Genomic DNA, 17,518 nt, shown 5'->3' with positions numbered 1-17,518 from the left:
TGTGGCTTCTGACGGCCACGGTTCAGTAAACATGATTAAACTCAGAGCTTCGCTAATAAAATGTCTGATTTCGACATGGATGCCAATTTCCAATAATTTGTTTGAGGAAAGCATTGTAGGCACGTGATCAGTAATTATTATTGTTCGTGTGTGAACCCATAATCATAATCATAATCATATCATTTATTGCGTTCCACATGGTAGGAGGTTGGTAATATAAGGTATGTAACACATATGGACCCGGATTGGGCACAGCAATTTAAAAGAGAGTTAAAGCATATTTTTTAGGCTTAAACAAAATAAATAATAACAAGTATACATAATTTAGACGTAAAACTAAAGTACTTAAACAACTAATCATTAAAAAAAAAACTCATTAAAAAAAAACTAATCATTAAAAAACTCCTGCAGAGTATAAAAACTTTTGTGTATTAGATACTGTTTTAAACTTTTTTTGAATTTATTTATTTCGGTGATGTCTTGCAAGGCTTTTGGAATCTTATTATAATACTAGCTTTTGCCCGCGACTTCGTCCGCGTGGCGTGTTATAAAAGAGAGATCTTTGTGTGTGTGGGAGTGCATATCACAAGCATCTAACTTATGCAGTTTAGATTTTTTCATACAATTTTTTTCCCAATAACTCCCATTTTTCAAAATACAGCCATAAATAAACTTTATATTTACTAAGGTATGCATGCATGCTAGATTGAATCAATTGATTGAATTGATTTTTATTTGAATTGATTGTTCATTGAGTTTTAATTTTAATACACACTTCCTCTCTTCCCTTCAACGTTGCTGTGCCCTACAGGGTCCATGTTTTAGTTCCTATGCCTATGTAACACCCCATTGTACTACATGGAATGCAATAAATAATTTAATTGAATTGAATTGAAAACATCTATCTTACGCGGTTTCGATTTTTTCATACAAATGTTTTTTTCCCGCTAACTCCCGTTTCCGTGGGAATTTTGCAATATCCTGTTGCAACTAAGCTTTAAGTTAACTAAGGTACCTGCATGCCAAATTTCAAGCGTCTAACTTAAGCGGTTTAGATTTTTCATACAAAAGGATTTTCCCGCTAATTTCCGTTCCCGTGGGAATTCCGGGAATTCCTTTCTTAGTGCACCTCTACGGTATCTAAGGTACCTGCGTGCCAAATTTCAAACATCTAACTTGAATGGTTTAGATTTTTCATACAAAAGGATTTTCCCGTTAATTCCCGTTCCCGTGTGAATTTCGGGAATTCCTTTCTTAGTGCACCTCCACGGTACCTAAGGTACCTGCATGCCAAATTTCAAACGTCTAACTTGAGTGGTTTAGATTTTTCATACAAAAGGATTTTCCCGCTAATTCCCGTTCCCGTAGGAATTCCGGGAATTCCTTTCTTAGTGCACCTCTACGGTATTTAAGGTACCTGCATGCTAAATTTCAAACGTCTAACTTGAGTGGTTTAGATTTTTCATACAAAAGGATTTTCCCGCTAATTCCCGTTCCCGTGGGAATTTCGGGAATTCCTTTCTTAATGTACCTCTATGGTAACTAAGCTACGTTCCTTCCAAATTTCAAGTGCCTACGTTTAGCCGTTTAGGCTGTGCGTTGATATGTCAGTTAGTCAGTTTCTCCTTTTATATATTTAGATATTTCCGCCATACATGATTTCTATGTAACTTTAACCATTAAGGCTGCTCACGTGACGGAAGCTTAAAAAATGGAGTAACTTCTCCCGTTTTCCCAAAATTTCCCTTCACTACTCTGCTCCTATTGATTGTAGCGTGATGAAAAGTATACTATAACCTGCCCAGGAGTGTGAAGAATAATTGTACCAAGTTTCATTAAAATCCGTCCAGTAGTTTTTGTTTCTATAAGGAACATACAGACAGACAGACAGACAAAAATTTTACTGATTGCATTTTTGGCATCAGTATCGATCACTTATCACCCCCTGATAGTTATTTTGAAAAAATATTTAATGTACAGAATTGACCTCTCTACAGATTTATTATAAGTATAGATTTTAACAGACATAGCGAATGGACCTGAGAGAATAATTTGCAATTTACTAAAAGGTCGGGCTAGTTTGGTGTGAGGCCGTAGGTTTTGGGGGCGAGAGTAAACCGGGAATAAATGTGGATTATTTTTGACAAATATACTGACCCAATGGTATTATGATAATATTCATTATTATTATTGACAGACATTTTGGTTGTCTTGTCGTATTGCATATACATGTAAATGTATCATCAGTTTTTATACTTGTTACTCAACTGTGACGAAGCAAAATGGAGGGTTAAAGTGGGTGTTAGACCGCTATTTCATGTATGTGTGTATGCACGTCTGTCCCAACCTAACTTTTAAACCACCCGTCAGAATTTAACAAATGAGGCGTCACTAGAAGCGCCTTGATTGTCCGGTGGTTATAGGCTAGTTAGTTAGTGGGCTCTGTTTTCCGCATTTAGACTCTAAGATGGCCCATTATGCGTGTAATTGTTGACTACGTAAGCCATCCTAACTCCTTCCAGTAGCTCAGAAACCTCCTGGGGTCTTCACAGGCTTCGCGGAGCGACCCCATTCTTTTGAGGATTTTTACCCATTGTGCTGCCACTCCCGTGCATTCCAGGGTTACATGGGGGGCAGTTTATTCTGCATCCAGACAGCCTCTAAAAAGTGGGTTGTCCGTTATCCCTAAATTAAATAGATGTTAGTAGATGGATATAGTGTCGTGAACCATACATAATCATGTAAGGTCACGAATTATCTGAATTCTGAATCACATTCCAAAACTGAAATGTGTCATAGTTATATGAAATACCTATGGGGCAAAATACCCACAAATGGGCAACGTGCCCATAGCTGTCTAAATATAGGGTAAAAAGCCAACGATGTTAGAATATGTGATTAGAATGTTTCATAGTTATATGAATACCTATGGGGCAAAATACCCACAAATGGACAACGTGCCCATAGCCGTCTGAATATAGGGTAAAAAGCCCACGATGTTTGAATATGGGGTGAAACCCCGCGAATGGCCTCCAACCGCCCCTTACAGCCATCCCTGTCCACCTGATTGCCTTGATAAATTCATCTGATTACCTGATAAATCACCACAACGATATTACCTACTGCAATGTTTTACTGTTTGTTTTACTATCCGTTTTACTGTTTACTGTCTGTTGTTCTCTTTATCGATTTGTATCGGATAATACAAATATAGCATAACTGATATCTAAGTAATTAGGAAAATATATAAGTATTATTAGACTTAACTTGGGGGAGACCTATGCCCAGCAGTGGGCGTCGTACGGCTGATGATGATGATAAGACTTAACTGAATATTCTTCCTGCGCATCGACAGGAAGTCTGATAAAACTGTTGTTGATTGTTATATCTGAAAATACACTGTTATTTCTGCTCTGATCTGTTTCTGAATAATCTGAATGTTCACTGATTTCTGTTCTCTGTTCTAATGCACCTTCTTTTGTTCTCTGAAAATTATTTAGTTTTTTCGTAATGACAGCCCGCCAAAAAGCATCAACTTTTTTCTGGCCAGTGTTATTATGACATATATAACCTACAAATCGATTACTCACTCGAGTAAAAATAAAATCGATATGATGCATTTTAATATTATTATGAATTTGATTATTTAAATTCGAGAACTGATTACAGTTCGAGACATATAGGCTATGTAACGTCATGCTAAAAACAGAACGTCAAAATATATAAAATCACCAGCAATTTGGAAACCCCCGCTAAATTTCAGGCACTAGCTTAATATTCCCAAATTACTGGGATATCAGGAAGATTATGTAAAATTTAAATTCTCAACTCTCAGAATCTTTTCGTAATTCGACTCTAAGCGAAAACCCTAGCTAAGAATTCGTTTAAGAAATGGGAAGTCGATATGTAAAGCCTATGTATTCATCAGCGTAATCTAGGATTAACGAAACGAGATCTCGTACGAGACGAACGTTTCGTAATCCTTCATTACTCTGCGCTGAAGTACCGACTTAAAAGATGTCGACGTATTGAATCTGTCGTTATTAAGGTGGATTGGTTGGAAGTAATTATTCCAAAATATAATATTTTTTATCATAATAAGTGTGCTAGAGCTAAGGTTTAAAGATTTTAAAACATTTACGGCCTTACAAATAAACCTAGTGTAGCTTTTATAATATGAAATGGAATTTTCCGTCGCAAAATTCATGATTTTTGGTGTGTTTTTTTTTTACTATTTGCAGGTCCCTATTTTAGTCACGGAAAATTCCAGTTGATAACTACTCAAAATCATGGTCTGAAGTATCTCTCAAAGTTTTCGTTACGATGTCGCTAACATCATGTATACAAGCTCTAGTTCCGTCTAACTCGTTATCAAATCAAATATTATACTTTATTTCACACAAACAAAACATACAAACATTTAGCAACAGTACAGATGGGCGTTATCTGAGATTCTCAAGCGTAGGGCACATTTTTTATTTTTCATACATCTTTATTTTTTCAGCCTACATTCGTTTGACTAAAAGAAAGGTGTGAGTAGGTGGTGTTCGAATAAAAACTGCAAAGCGAGTTTGTCACGCGTTTCTTTGAGTTGAATATGTGAAAGGCTTTTGAATAATTTCAAAGGAAATATAAATTGGTAAGTAACTGATTTTTGAACATCTTGCTTGTATATTTTGATGAATAGTAATTATTCTTATAATTAATCGTAATGGTACTGCCTTATCCCACGTATACTTACCTACCTATTAATTTGGTTAGAACTTATATATTATAGTTAAGCAATTAAAAGCTTCCGTGAGGAAAGACTTTTAGAAGTTCAGTGTAAGATAAAAAATCGGCCAAGTGCGAGTCGGACTCGCCCATGAAGGGTTCCGTAACAGCAAGTAACATAATAATTTTTTTTTTAGTTTGTAGTAACTTTTGATGTTTTAACTATGAAAGTAAATTACGGTTTACGATTTATGATGTATTAAAAAAAAAACTACTTACTAGATCTGGTTCAAACCAATTTTCGTTGGTAGTTTGCATGCTAATCTACATCATATATTTTTTTTGTTTTATCCTCCTCTTATTTTAGAAGTTACAGGGGTGGGGGACACACACACACACACATTTTACCACTTTGGAAGTGTCTCTCACGCAAACTATTCAGTTTAGAAAAAAATGATATTAGAAACCTCAATACCATTTTGGAAGACCTATCCATAAATAACCCACACGTTTGGGTTTGATGAAAAAATTTTTTTTGAGTTTCAGTTCTATCATTGCGTAAAAATCTTAATGCGGTTCACAGAATACACATATTTATCAAGTTTCAACAGCATTGCTATTATAGTTTCGGAGAAAAGTGGCTGTGACATACGGACGGACTGACGGACGGACAGACATGACGAATCTATAAGGGTTCCGTTTTTTGCCGTTAGGCTACGGAACCCTAAAAAGCTTAATGAGGTTATTTTATGGTCATTATTATTTTTCTAAGTACCTATTATTTCCGTTTACCGCTTTATTATGTAGGTAAAAGAACTCTAGGAGTACTACCTGCTGTTTATCCAGGCTAGGAATACAAGCCGATTTTTTCCATCGTAAGATAATCTAGATTCTAGAAGGTTCCAAGTACCCTCCATCTGATACACCCCATAGAGCAAGAAACAAAAAAGTCGCTGCAAGAGGCGACTGTCGTTATCTTCTTTTTCTTCTTCTATCGTGTGGCTTGCAAGGTGGAGAACCAACCTCATCAACCCTGGTGTCAGGGTTACTATTGAGCCGCCAAAGGCTCCTGACATGGCTCATGTAACGACTACTTACTTACATCAGTAAGTAGTAACCGGGACCAACGGCTTAGTGTGCCTTCCGAAGCACGGATAATCTTACTTTCGGACAATCTGGTGATCAGCTAGTAATGTCCTAACCAAACTAGGGACCACAAAGTATTTTTTGTGATATGTGGTGGGGACACCCACCGGGAATCGAACACGGGACCTCCGGATCATGAGCCTAACGCTCAACCACTGGACCACGGAGGCCGTTATTATGGTAGTTAATGTAGGTATATCATGCCTTCCCGATTAAGTTTTAGACAATGTAAAGTACCTGTGACTGCATTTTTAACGTTTGTTGAGTCAAGATGAATAATGACCCCGATTCCTGCAGACAAATCCTAATTTTAATTTAAGTTATATCTGTCATTTTCTTATCCGTCGAAAAGGAAAGGGACGGATGATTGACAGCTCTTAATTTTAGGAAAAATGAGTAAATGAATGAATAACCCGGGCGAATCAAAAAGGTATCTCGCTGGTATACAAACTGTTTGACGTGTGCTGTCAACATAATTCTGGCGGGTTATTGGCCAATGTAAAATTTTTTGATAGTTGTCTTAGATTTGTGCTTAAAATTGACGCGTGTTCCATAAATTTTATGCTTGTCGATTACTCGTCCCTTTCCTTTTCAGCGGATAAGAAAATGACAGATATAACTTAAAATAAAATTAGATGGTATTTACAGGAATTAGCACCAATGAAGAACTAGTGATGACTGGTGATTATCTCATGGTCCGAGTAAATAGTTTCTTATTTTGAACGGGATATTTTTGGCTTTTGATTGCAACCCTTCAGGTTACCAGTCGCAACATGTTCTTAGAGATTACTTTTGAACGAATTATGACAATTTCCTATATCTTGTTTATTTAGGTTAGCCTCTAGGCATTAACTATTTGACCGGACAAATAGGGAGCGCTGAGGGTTCTTACCAGGTTTCTTGTGGTAGGTTACCTGCTGGAGGTAGGTACTCTGACCTGCGATTTTAGGTCATTTATTTGGATAAGGGTTGTCTAGCAGTAACCAGGTATGTGATTCCGTGCTCAATGACACAACCACGTAGCTCGGGGCGTTCACCTGAGCCAGGCTATTCACCTTTGGGAGTACGATTCTGCCTTTGCTAGCTTAACAAGTGGCTTGCATTCCCATTTCCCACTACATAACTGATTGTGATTCCGTTCGTGTTTCTTTTGTGGTAGATAAAGAAAATAAAGCTTGATTTTTGGTGTGTACGTTTTTACAGGATGTTTTGTTTGATACTACGTGTGTAGTCGATGTGTTGTTACATAGAAACATGTTTGGTTGTATATAGGCTAGTTTTTACTAAACGTCAAAACGCGAAATTACTATGGAACTTGTATGGAAAAGCACACTGTGACGTTATAGAAAAACGTGATAAAATGTCAGATTTATTATAACGTTTTCTTGATTAAACTTCGTAAATAAGTTAAATAGAGAAAAGAAAATGTTCTTGGTTAGTTTTAGGTCTGTCTTTCTTTAGTAATCAGAATTTCATAATTTATCTTGAACCTAGTGCACGAGGGGCGATTGCCTTCCCAAGCAGCCTCTAATTAGGGACCATTTTAACTTTACACTCGTCGACCGGTCATACCGACGCTCGCTAATTTTCGGTTTGAATTTGTTTTCACTACAAAATCTAGTTATTTTCTTCTATCGTGTGGGTTGTGAAGTGCATTACCAACCCCATCAACCCCAGTGTCAGGATTACTATTGAGCCCTCAAACGCCCCTGACATGGCTCATGTAACGACTACTAACCTACCCACTAACGAAATCTAGTTATGGCCCGTCACTAGGTCGGGTTACCTAACCTGAAGATTTGACAGGTCCGGTTTTTTACAGAAGCGACTGCCTGTCTGTGTGTGTGCTTTTTTTTGTTAATGGTTTTTATCTTGGTTTTCTTCTTGTTTAGTGTTTTTTTTTCTTCTTTTCTGTGTATTGATTTCCGTGTGGTTTCTGTCCTGTGTTGAATGTGATGTACCTATCTGTCTGTGGTGTCCGGGAGTAATAAATGTTTCTTTCTGTCTTTTCTTTCTTTCAAAAAAGCAGCCCAATACAGGTTAGGTTAGCAATACCTGCATAAGGTAGCAGTTAATTTTGTTGGCGATCTGTACCCGTTTTAAATTCTCAGAAACACTATGCAACAAAACATAAAGTCACGATTATGTCCCATTTGGGGTAGTTAGGGGTACATCCACAGCAAGATGAACTGTTAGACCAACGTGACTGGAGAAACACCTCAGAAACACCTATCAAATTAAACACTTTTCTGACGAACAAGACACATTAAGTCTGTCAGAATTGATTATACGAGGAAAATCCGCATAGCTGTGCATGCGAGAGAGAAACTTCGCCTACGGTTCTCGAATATCTACACCATTTTCCTAAAGTGTTTGCCTTTAGTTCTAAGCTGGAAATAGTTTGAAACGTTCATTCTGAAATTAGGTCTTAACTCTGACTTGGTCCTTGTAAGTTATTTAATTATGCCAAGACGACTAGTTTTTTTAATTTGCAACTTTGCAGAGGTAGTTTGATAACGGCATATTTTATGTATATATACATGTACCTATAATACAAATACCCCTTGTAGCAGAGTGGTGAGATACGCTCCATAGAGTCTGAAACCTATGTCCGACAGTCGCTTATAAACAAAACTTTCTGTCGGCGAATCGTTCGTAGCTGAAAGGTTCTGTCGGTGAACCATTCGTGTGATGCTCTGTCGCGGGGCCACCACCTCCAATTCAGTTGAAAACGATATAGATTACTGTACGTACCATGTACATAGTGTACGTGAAAAGATTTTATGTGTACGTGCTATAATTAGAAAGAAAACAACAAATTAAAGTGGCTTCGCTGGAGAGCATACTCCCCAGCGGAGCCACTCAGTTTGCATACTTCGAGATGTTTTGTTCCTGTAAATTGTAGTATAGTTTGATGTACGTACTACGTACATAGTGTACGTGAAAAGATTTTATGTGTACGTGCTATAATTAGAAAGAAAACAACAAATTAAAGTGTATATGACGGCATGAACAAAACGTGAAGCGCTGAAGATTTTAAGAAACAATCTCCTTGCGAGAACTTTTTATCTATGCACAAACTACTAAGAGAACCTATTTCAGACGAACGTCTCTCATACAAAACAAAGAGCCTCAGAATTTAGAGTATGACACTTGATTTGACATATAAAATTATATTGCCACACGCAAAAATAATTGTGGGGTTGCCATAGTAATGATATGGCACGGCGTGGCAGTAGTGATAGCTTTAAATTATTTAGATTACTTTAAATTTTGATGACAAGGTTTAGTGACGGATCGGTACGGCACTGACAATTTATGTCAAATCTGTCATAGATACACGGCCGGAAATGTTCATACAAAAAAATTGTACCATAGCGCAAATGTACCGAGTTTAGAAAATGACATCTACTTCACCCCTCTCCTACTTCATTTCACCCCTCTGCGATCTTCCGCCATCTTGGGACAATCTTAGGTTAGGATATAAACATAGACACAAGGGCAAGCGCTGCCCGCCCGGCGTCCTAACCAAACAAAATCCAAAATCAATCATTGTTTCATTGTAGTTTTATAAATGTAAGTGATCGAGTGAAATTTGCGTTGAATAAATTCCGTAGTTAGCCTCTCAACTAGAAAACTGTGATTTCCATACAGTATGAGTGTAAGATAAGTAAGCGAAAAGACGAAAAGACGCTATATTTCACCAGTTTCCTAAAAGTGAGCTAGGAAGAACTCTAGAAGTGCAGAAGTTACAGTGTTTGTGTGATGACAATTTGCAAAGGCTTACGACTACTGTGAACAATTGTGTTTGCCATGCGGATTGCACAAAGACATTTTTATTAAAAACTATCCGGGTCTCTCAAGATTAGCAGTGTTATTATAAACAAAATATTAAAGGGTACAGATGTCTCTGGATTAGAGAGTTTAGAGGAAAGTTTGCCATTAATGCAAAAAGGCATATTTAAAATAATAATAATAAAGCTCTATTTCAGAAAAAAAAATCCATAAAATATAAAACAAAATTAAAAAATAAAATGTTATACAATTGCAGTCTTTTTTTATAAACCTTATCATCAAAATTTAAAGTAATCTAAATAATTTAAAGCTATCACTACTGCCACGCCGTGCCATATCATTACTATGGCAACCCCACAATTATTTTTGCGTGTGGCAATATAATTTTATATGTCAAATCAAGTGTCATACTCTAAATTCTGAGGCTCTTTGTTTTGTATGAGAGACGTTCGTCTGAAATAGGTTCTCTTAGTAGTTTGTGCATAGATAAAAAGTTCTCGCAAGGAGATTGTTTCTTAAAATCTTCAGCGCTTCACGTTTTGTTCATGCCGTCATATACACTTTAATTTGTTGTTTTCTTTCTAATTATAGCACGTACACATAAAATCTTTTCACGTACACTATGTACGTAGTACGTACATCAAACTATACTACAATTTACAGGAAGAAAACATCTCGAAGTATGCAAACTGAGTGGCTCCGCTGGGGAGTATGCTCTCCAGCGAAGCCACTTTAATTTGTTGTTTTCTTTCTAATTATAGCACGTACACATAAAATCTTTTCACGTACACTATGTACGTAGTACGTACATCAAACTATACTTCAATTTACAGGAAGAAAACATCTCGAAGTATGCAAACTGAGTGGCTCCGCTGGGGAGTATGCTCTCCAGCGAAGCCACTTTAATTTGTTGTTTTCTTTCTAATTATAGCACGTACACATAAAATCTTTTCACGTACACTATGTACATGGTACGTACAGTAATCTATATCGTTTTCAACTGAATTGGAGGTGGTGGCTCCGCGACAGAGCATCACACAACCATTCGACGGAGAAGCCACTGTCGGACATAGGTTTCAGATTCATGAACATTATCAAATACTAATAAATTGGTCTTTTAATTTATTTTTACGACACGTCTGTCATAGCATCGAATATTCCTGTTTTTAATTTGGTCACTATTTTTATAGTAATTTTTTTATTTCATCATGTCCCCTAGTCCAGATTCAGGGGATCACCTAATTTAGAAGACTATTAATAACAGGTAAACTATTTTTACAAAAGCGACTGCCAATGAGAGTTTCCCAATCTAACATGAATTTGAAAATAAACTCACGGGTAGCACGAGATTCCAACCCGCGACCTTACGATATAAGTCACGCGTTTTCTCAACTATTGCTGAGTTTTCATATAAGATGTACTTAATTACTTACTTAGAACAACCGCTGCAAGTTGAATTTCTGTTGTGGATGTATAGTTTAATTAAAATTTTACCCTAGCTGCAGAAGTTTAAGTTGAAAAGTAAAATTGTCAATAGCAGGATCTTTCTTTAACCTGAAAATGAGATGAAGTATCGGATTGGTTTGCTTAACTTTTTTAAAAAGAAGTTATTTTGTTAAAGTTGCACCCGATCCGATGGAGTTTCCAGAGTTTCATGTTTCTACCATCTTTTCATTCGGCAGAAGTTCCTTCATACAATATTATTTTTTCAATTGCGAAAAGGAATCATGCTCTGAATCATCCCTGAAAATTTTCGTTACGGTGTTACTAATAGCCTCCGTGGTCTAGTGGTTTAGAGCGTTAGGCTCACGATCTGGAGGTCTGGGTTCGATTCCCGATGGGAACATTGTCGAAATCACTTTGTGACACTGTCCTTTGTTTGGTAAGGACTTTTCAGGCTTGAATCACCTGAGACGATTCCGTGCTTCGGAGGGCACGTTAAGCCGTTGGTAAGCTATTAACCGTAAAACACCTCCACCAACCCGCATTGGAGCAGCGTGGTGGAGTATACTCCATACCCCCTCCGGTTGATTGAGGGGAGGCCTGTGCCCAGCAGTGGGACGTATATAGGCTGTTTATGTTTATGTATGATACTAACAACCTGTATGTATATTTCATCTAAGACAATTGAATTACGCTAAATCTTTTGTCTCATCCACTTATCGAAATCTTCATTACTGCACTTGTTCGTTGGAGTACCTGCTCTTGACCTGGCGTTCAGTTCAAACGTTCTCAATTTGATTCAACCGTCCTCGATTTGACTTAGAATGTTGCTACTCCTACACTGTTGATTTTCCCAGTAACATACACGGGGCAACATAGAAACAAATATAAATATTTGTATACGTACAATCAAAGAGCTTAAGTTCAGTCACTGCGCCAGAGAATTATTTCATCATCAACATCATCAGCCGTACGACGCCCACTGCTGGGCATAGGCCTCCCCCAAGGATCTCCACGACGATCGGTCCTGCGCTGCCCGCATCCAGCGGCTTCCCGCGACCTTCACCAGATCGTCGGTCCACCTTGTAGCGGGCCTATCCACTGAGCGTCGTCCGACACGCGGCCGCCACTCCAGAACCCTTCCGCCCCAGCGGCCATCGGTTCTCCTCGCCATGTGTCACTGCCACTGCCACTTCAGCTTTGCAATTCTCCGAGCTATGTCGGTGACTTTAGTTTTCCTGCGGATCTCCTCATTTCTGATTCGATCAAGCAGGGAAATACCAAGCATAGCTCTCTCCATTGCCCGCTGAGCGACACCGAGCCTCCTCACGAGACCCATAGTAAGCGGCCACGTCTCACTGCCGTAGAGAGAATTATTTACGTATTAATAATTACCAAGTAGTTAATCTACAATAAGTCACACACAAACAAAAAAAAATTCATTCAGTTATTTGCGTGGGGTTTTAATATAATTACCAGCGCTCCCTACAAATACATTCAAATCCAATGATGGAAACTGTGTATTGACGTCATCAATATACCACTAAAGCATAGTACTCATTATTATTTAATCCGTAATTGAGGAGCTCGGTGGCGCAGCAGTTAACGCGTTTGGTCTGCGATTGTTTAAGTTAAGCAACTTTCGCAAAGGCCGGTCATAGGATGGGTGACCACAAAAAAAAGTTTTCATCTCGAGCTCCTCCGTGCTTCGGAAGGCACGTTAAGCGGTTGGTCCCGGCTGCATTAGCAGTTAATAACCATCAATCCGCACTGGGCCCGCGTGATGGTTTAAGGCCCGATCTCCCTATCCATCCATAGGGAAGGCCCGTGCCCCAGCAGTGGGGACTTTAATGGGCTGGTGATGATGTGAGACTTTCCAAGCTACGTTCCTCAAAAACAGTAATAGATGGCACTGTACGGTCACGAGCATTAATATGTATACAGTTTGGTACCATGTCACATTAACTTTTTTGACAAATTGAACTGTAAGTCTCACTAAATGTCAAATATGTTAGTGCGACAGAGTCCTAAAGTGGGACATTATATTGCTCATGACTGTACAAGTTTTTCTTCGCTTACTTCTAATTTCATGGGTCACAGACATATGCATCTTTTATCGGTTGAAAAGAAATTCAGTTGAAATAAAACACATCACTGTTTAAAAATAGTAAGTAAAACAATTTCTAAAACAAGATATAATGAAGCGATGGCATACCAGGACAAACCCAAGACGGTTTATTTTTGGTTAAAAAAAAACTTTGTTTTTGTGTATAAATGATGACCCTATTACATCCAGGCACAATTACATCTTCCACTCATTATTATTCTGATCAAAATAAAGAGAAGCAATATAGGTAGCAACACAATTCTATACATAATGTGATCCAAATATCAAGCAACAATTATTTTTATATAATGCTTTTGCCATTACTTTGTATTTTGGTATAATTATATGTACCCGAGTAATGAGAAAATAGGTAATTATCACGTTAAAGTTGTTATCCATATTGTTTTTATTGAATATAGCATGGAAATTCCCTCATTAAAATTCTTAAATAAGTGAAAAAGAAAAATTCGATTTTTTATAATCTTGGATGAGACTGGCTTCTATTTTTAAGTTAGATAACATAAACAGCCTAAATATTTTCCCCTGTTGCGAGGCCTCCCCTCAATCACCCGAAACCACCCACACTGCTTCACTGCGAGTTGGTGGAGGTGTTTTTTACAGCTAATTGCCGGGACCAACGCCTTGAAGTGACCTCTGAAGCACAGAATCTTACTGTTGTTTTGTTTTCTTATTTTTAGATAGGTAAACTTTTTATAATTGATCTTTGACCCAGTGAATATTCTATTATGCCATGGTCTTTTTCTATCGTGTGCGTGTGTGGGTTGTCAGGTGGGTTACCATTGAGCCGCCAAAGGCCCCTGACATGATTCACGTACCTAAGGTCTACGTACTTACATCAGTAAGTAGTAACCGGGAATAACGGCTTAACGTGCCTTCCGAAGCAAAAATCGTCTTACTTTCGGACAATCAGGTGATCAGCCTGTAATGTCTTAACCAAACTAGGGATCAAAAAGTGATTTTTGAGATTTGTCCCCACCAGCATTCGAACCCGGGACCTCCGGATCGTGAGCCCAACGCTCAATCGCAGACCGCTGAAGCCGTATGCCATGGTGACAGGCGATCAACCATCGCCTATGTTATACGTGTATCCACTTTATTTCTTAAATCCAGAAGTCATTGACCAAATTGGAGATGTCCTTTAGGAAAGGTTTAATACGATCTACTCTGAACCGTGCATGCGTGTATGAAGCGATTGATGAATGTGGAGGAAGCAAGAGAAGTGTGTCAGGATCGAAGCAAATAGTATTCTATAGTATCTGTTTACCCCGGCGGGAGATAGGCGTGAGTTTATGTTTGTATGTGTCCGAGAGTAGCATGTAAGATGTCTGTAGAATGATTAACAATGGCTACCCAAGTAGGCCTTCCAAGGGGATACAAGTCCATAAATCCTCAACACAAGGTCGGACGTATTATCCATACTAATATAATATGAAAGTAACTGTCCGTTTGTATGTTATCTGTCCCCGTCTTACGCGCTGGACTGATTTGGAAGAAATATTGCAAATTGATAGATCAGGGGGGTTAAAATGGCCATATCGAAGCAATGCATCTAAGAATGCAATATTGCTATTTTACATTTGTATGCATTGCGCACTTACTTTTATATGCGCAAATGTCAAATTGCAATTTTGCTTTTTTAGATGAATTGCCTTTATAACCCCCCAGAACTTTAAAGTCGTAAGACCGAATGTTCTTTTAAAATCCAAAACCCATTGTTTAATTATTGTGTCTGGAAATCTCGGCGTTAAGAGGTTAAGGTGGATAATATACTGTGTACATTTTAATACCATGTCACATTAACTTTTTGACAAATTGAAGTTTAAATCCCACTAAATGTCAAATATGTTATTGCGACAGGGTTTTAAAGTGGGTAAGTAGATGGTATTAACTTTATAGGGCTCTGCACAGTCTATAAGGTCGATATGGTCCATCCATTAGCGCTTAACAATCTAATAGGATAGACTAAGGAATAATACTACGTATAGAACGGCAACTCTCCGCTCCCCACCAGCGTCTGAACTAGGTTTACCTCCCCCCCTCGAACATAGTTTAGACTTGAATCGTATGTCGTCAGACGTCACACATGCAGATGCGCGTGTACGGTAAAGTCAATGTGTAGTGTCTGTGTAAAACGAGGTTGTTTGTATGAAGGGTCCGGGGTGTGCTAATAGTAACGCAGCGCGGGGCAGTTTCAAAGCATGCCCGCATTAAAATCGCGTAATCAAATTTAAATCCATATTTATTACATTACAAAAATAATCATTGCATTTATTACGCATGATTTCGTTTGTTTTTTTTTTGGAAATCCATGACACGTGGGTACTACTTTTGGTGTGATACATAAATGTGTGTGAGTTTATATACTTATATAACAAAATACTACTTTCGGTGCGCCGAAGCCTTGTAGCAGGCAGAGTACAATCTGTGCACATACTGGCCTGTCCTTTTTGCCGCCAATCATTTTAAATTTCAAAATTCTCTTCCAATCTTAAATTTTATTCTACTGACGCATTACATCCGCGACCGTGATAAGAGTGACATCTATATTTCTTAACTGTGGCCGTGTCCACGTCGTTAACTGTTCGGCCAATAAACGATACGAATGCTATCTACGTAGATGGACTTCAAACGGGTATTGGTCGAAGGCCTCGATATAATTCGCGCCGTGCGCAGCGCGGTTGCCGTGCAGAGCCTACAGGGGCCTATTTCATAAAACTTACAATTGTAAATTACAAAGACAATTTGATGTACATTGCAGAGTGTATCATCACAAATATTTTGCAGCCTCATATTAGCTACGTAATGAACACCCAATTGTCGTTGTAATTTACGCATTTGTAAGTTTTATGAAATAGGACCCAGGTAGACAAAGTCGCGGGCGGAAAGTGTGCAAGTATCTTACGTACACGGTATAAGGAAGGTTCGTAAATGCAAATATTTCGCATACTTCGGTAACAGCTTCTTGTTTAGTGCTTTATTTACATAAGCTTGTGGATGCTATTACTTGCACGAAAATGACACTTTCTTTATGGTAAGGTAGGGCATAGACTGGGGAAAGTCATTATAAACTAGCTGTGACTCGCAACTTCGTTCACCCACTATTACAACTATTAAAACTGTGAATGTATCACACTAACAAAAAACATTAAACAAGTACCGTGTCGTTGGTGGTATCAAGTATTTTGTTGTGCCCGAAAGGGTCTAAGATGTGAAACTCATATGTTACTTTCTAACTTGTAAGTTTACCATCATAGTATGCAAATAAAGAATAATGCAAATATGCAACCCCCCCCCCATTTTACCTCTTAAGGGGGGCAAAAAAGCCACTTAGTGACCTACGGCCTAAAAAAACACTTAAAAATTTTTTTAGAGCACTTATAGTTTTCCAGATTTCGCGCTGAGTGAGGCAGTCAGTGCCCTTTCACTTCTTAATAAATTAGTAATAAATACAATAAAAAAGTAGAATTTTTTTCGTCTTACAATTTGCGTTGAAACTCAGCCGCTCGTGTCTAAGCGGCCTAAGGCTCACGTCACACGTGGCGGCAGCTTTTGGGGGCATTACGTCGGGTTATGTTACACGTTCCATCATTTTGAGATGTATCCGATTAGCTCTTAAGTGTTTCGAGTAGTGCGTAGGAAATACATTGTTTATGTTTCTAATTACACACAGTTTATTTTTTATGGAACAAGCGTGTTCATGGTGACACGTTTCTAGTAAATGGCAACTTACTACAACTATCTCTTTCTTTTCCTACTTAAAAGTACCTATGCGAAAAAGCACAAACTGGTAAACATAACAGGAGATAGAAAAAGTACTTACATTAGCGGTGACATGATTCTCCAATGTGAACGTTAGACACTGTTACTGTCAATAGTATCAAATTCACTAGAATGTCCGCATAGGTAGTCACAAGCACATCACAATGTACACAATATGGAATTCATAACCGTAACACTTTTCAAATAACGAACTATCTCATTAAGTTACACGAGCCATTAGAGCCATTAGCGCACTCGACGTTTCGATCATAAATACCCGCGTAACGTTTTATTGGTGACTGCCCGACAATTGTACTCATCACCGCGGCCCGTTCAGAACTGACTTGACTTCACTCGGATCGCGCATAGTCATCTGTCGTCGGAGATTTGAAACTTCATGACAGCTTTCGATTTTTTTTTTTTTTGTTTTGGTTTTCCCCGAAGGGTAAGGCAAAGGGAACTATGCCCATACAGCCATGTCTGACGTATTTTTTTTCTTGATGATTAATGAAATGATGAAAGGTGATGATGATG

General features: G+C 38.1%; 1 protein-coding gene across 1 annotated transcript in view; it reads right to left on the bottom strand.

The window, feature by feature from the left end:
• The window catches only part of LOC126368174 (GRIP and coiled-coil domain-containing protein 1), a 235,441-nt gene extending 218,323 nt beyond the window's left edge, over positions 1-17,118 (bottom strand). The window contains exon 1 of the mRNA XM_050012064.1: positions 17,046-17,118. The gene's annotated coding sequence lies outside the window, so the exon portion shown is untranslated. The remainder of the gene's footprint in view (positions 1-17,045) is intronic.
• Positions 17,119-17,518: the final 400 nt, after the last annotated feature.

Source organism: Pectinophora gossypiella, chromosome 7 (assembly GCF_024362695.1).
Source record: "Pectinophora gossypiella chromosome 7, ilPecGoss1.1, whole genome shotgun sequence".
NCBI lineage: Eukaryota > Metazoa > Arthropoda > Insecta > Lepidoptera > Gelechiidae > Pectinophora > Pectinophora gossypiella.
Note: the sequence above shows the minus strand (reverse complement) of the source record. Positions and strands in the feature narration are given on the sequence as shown.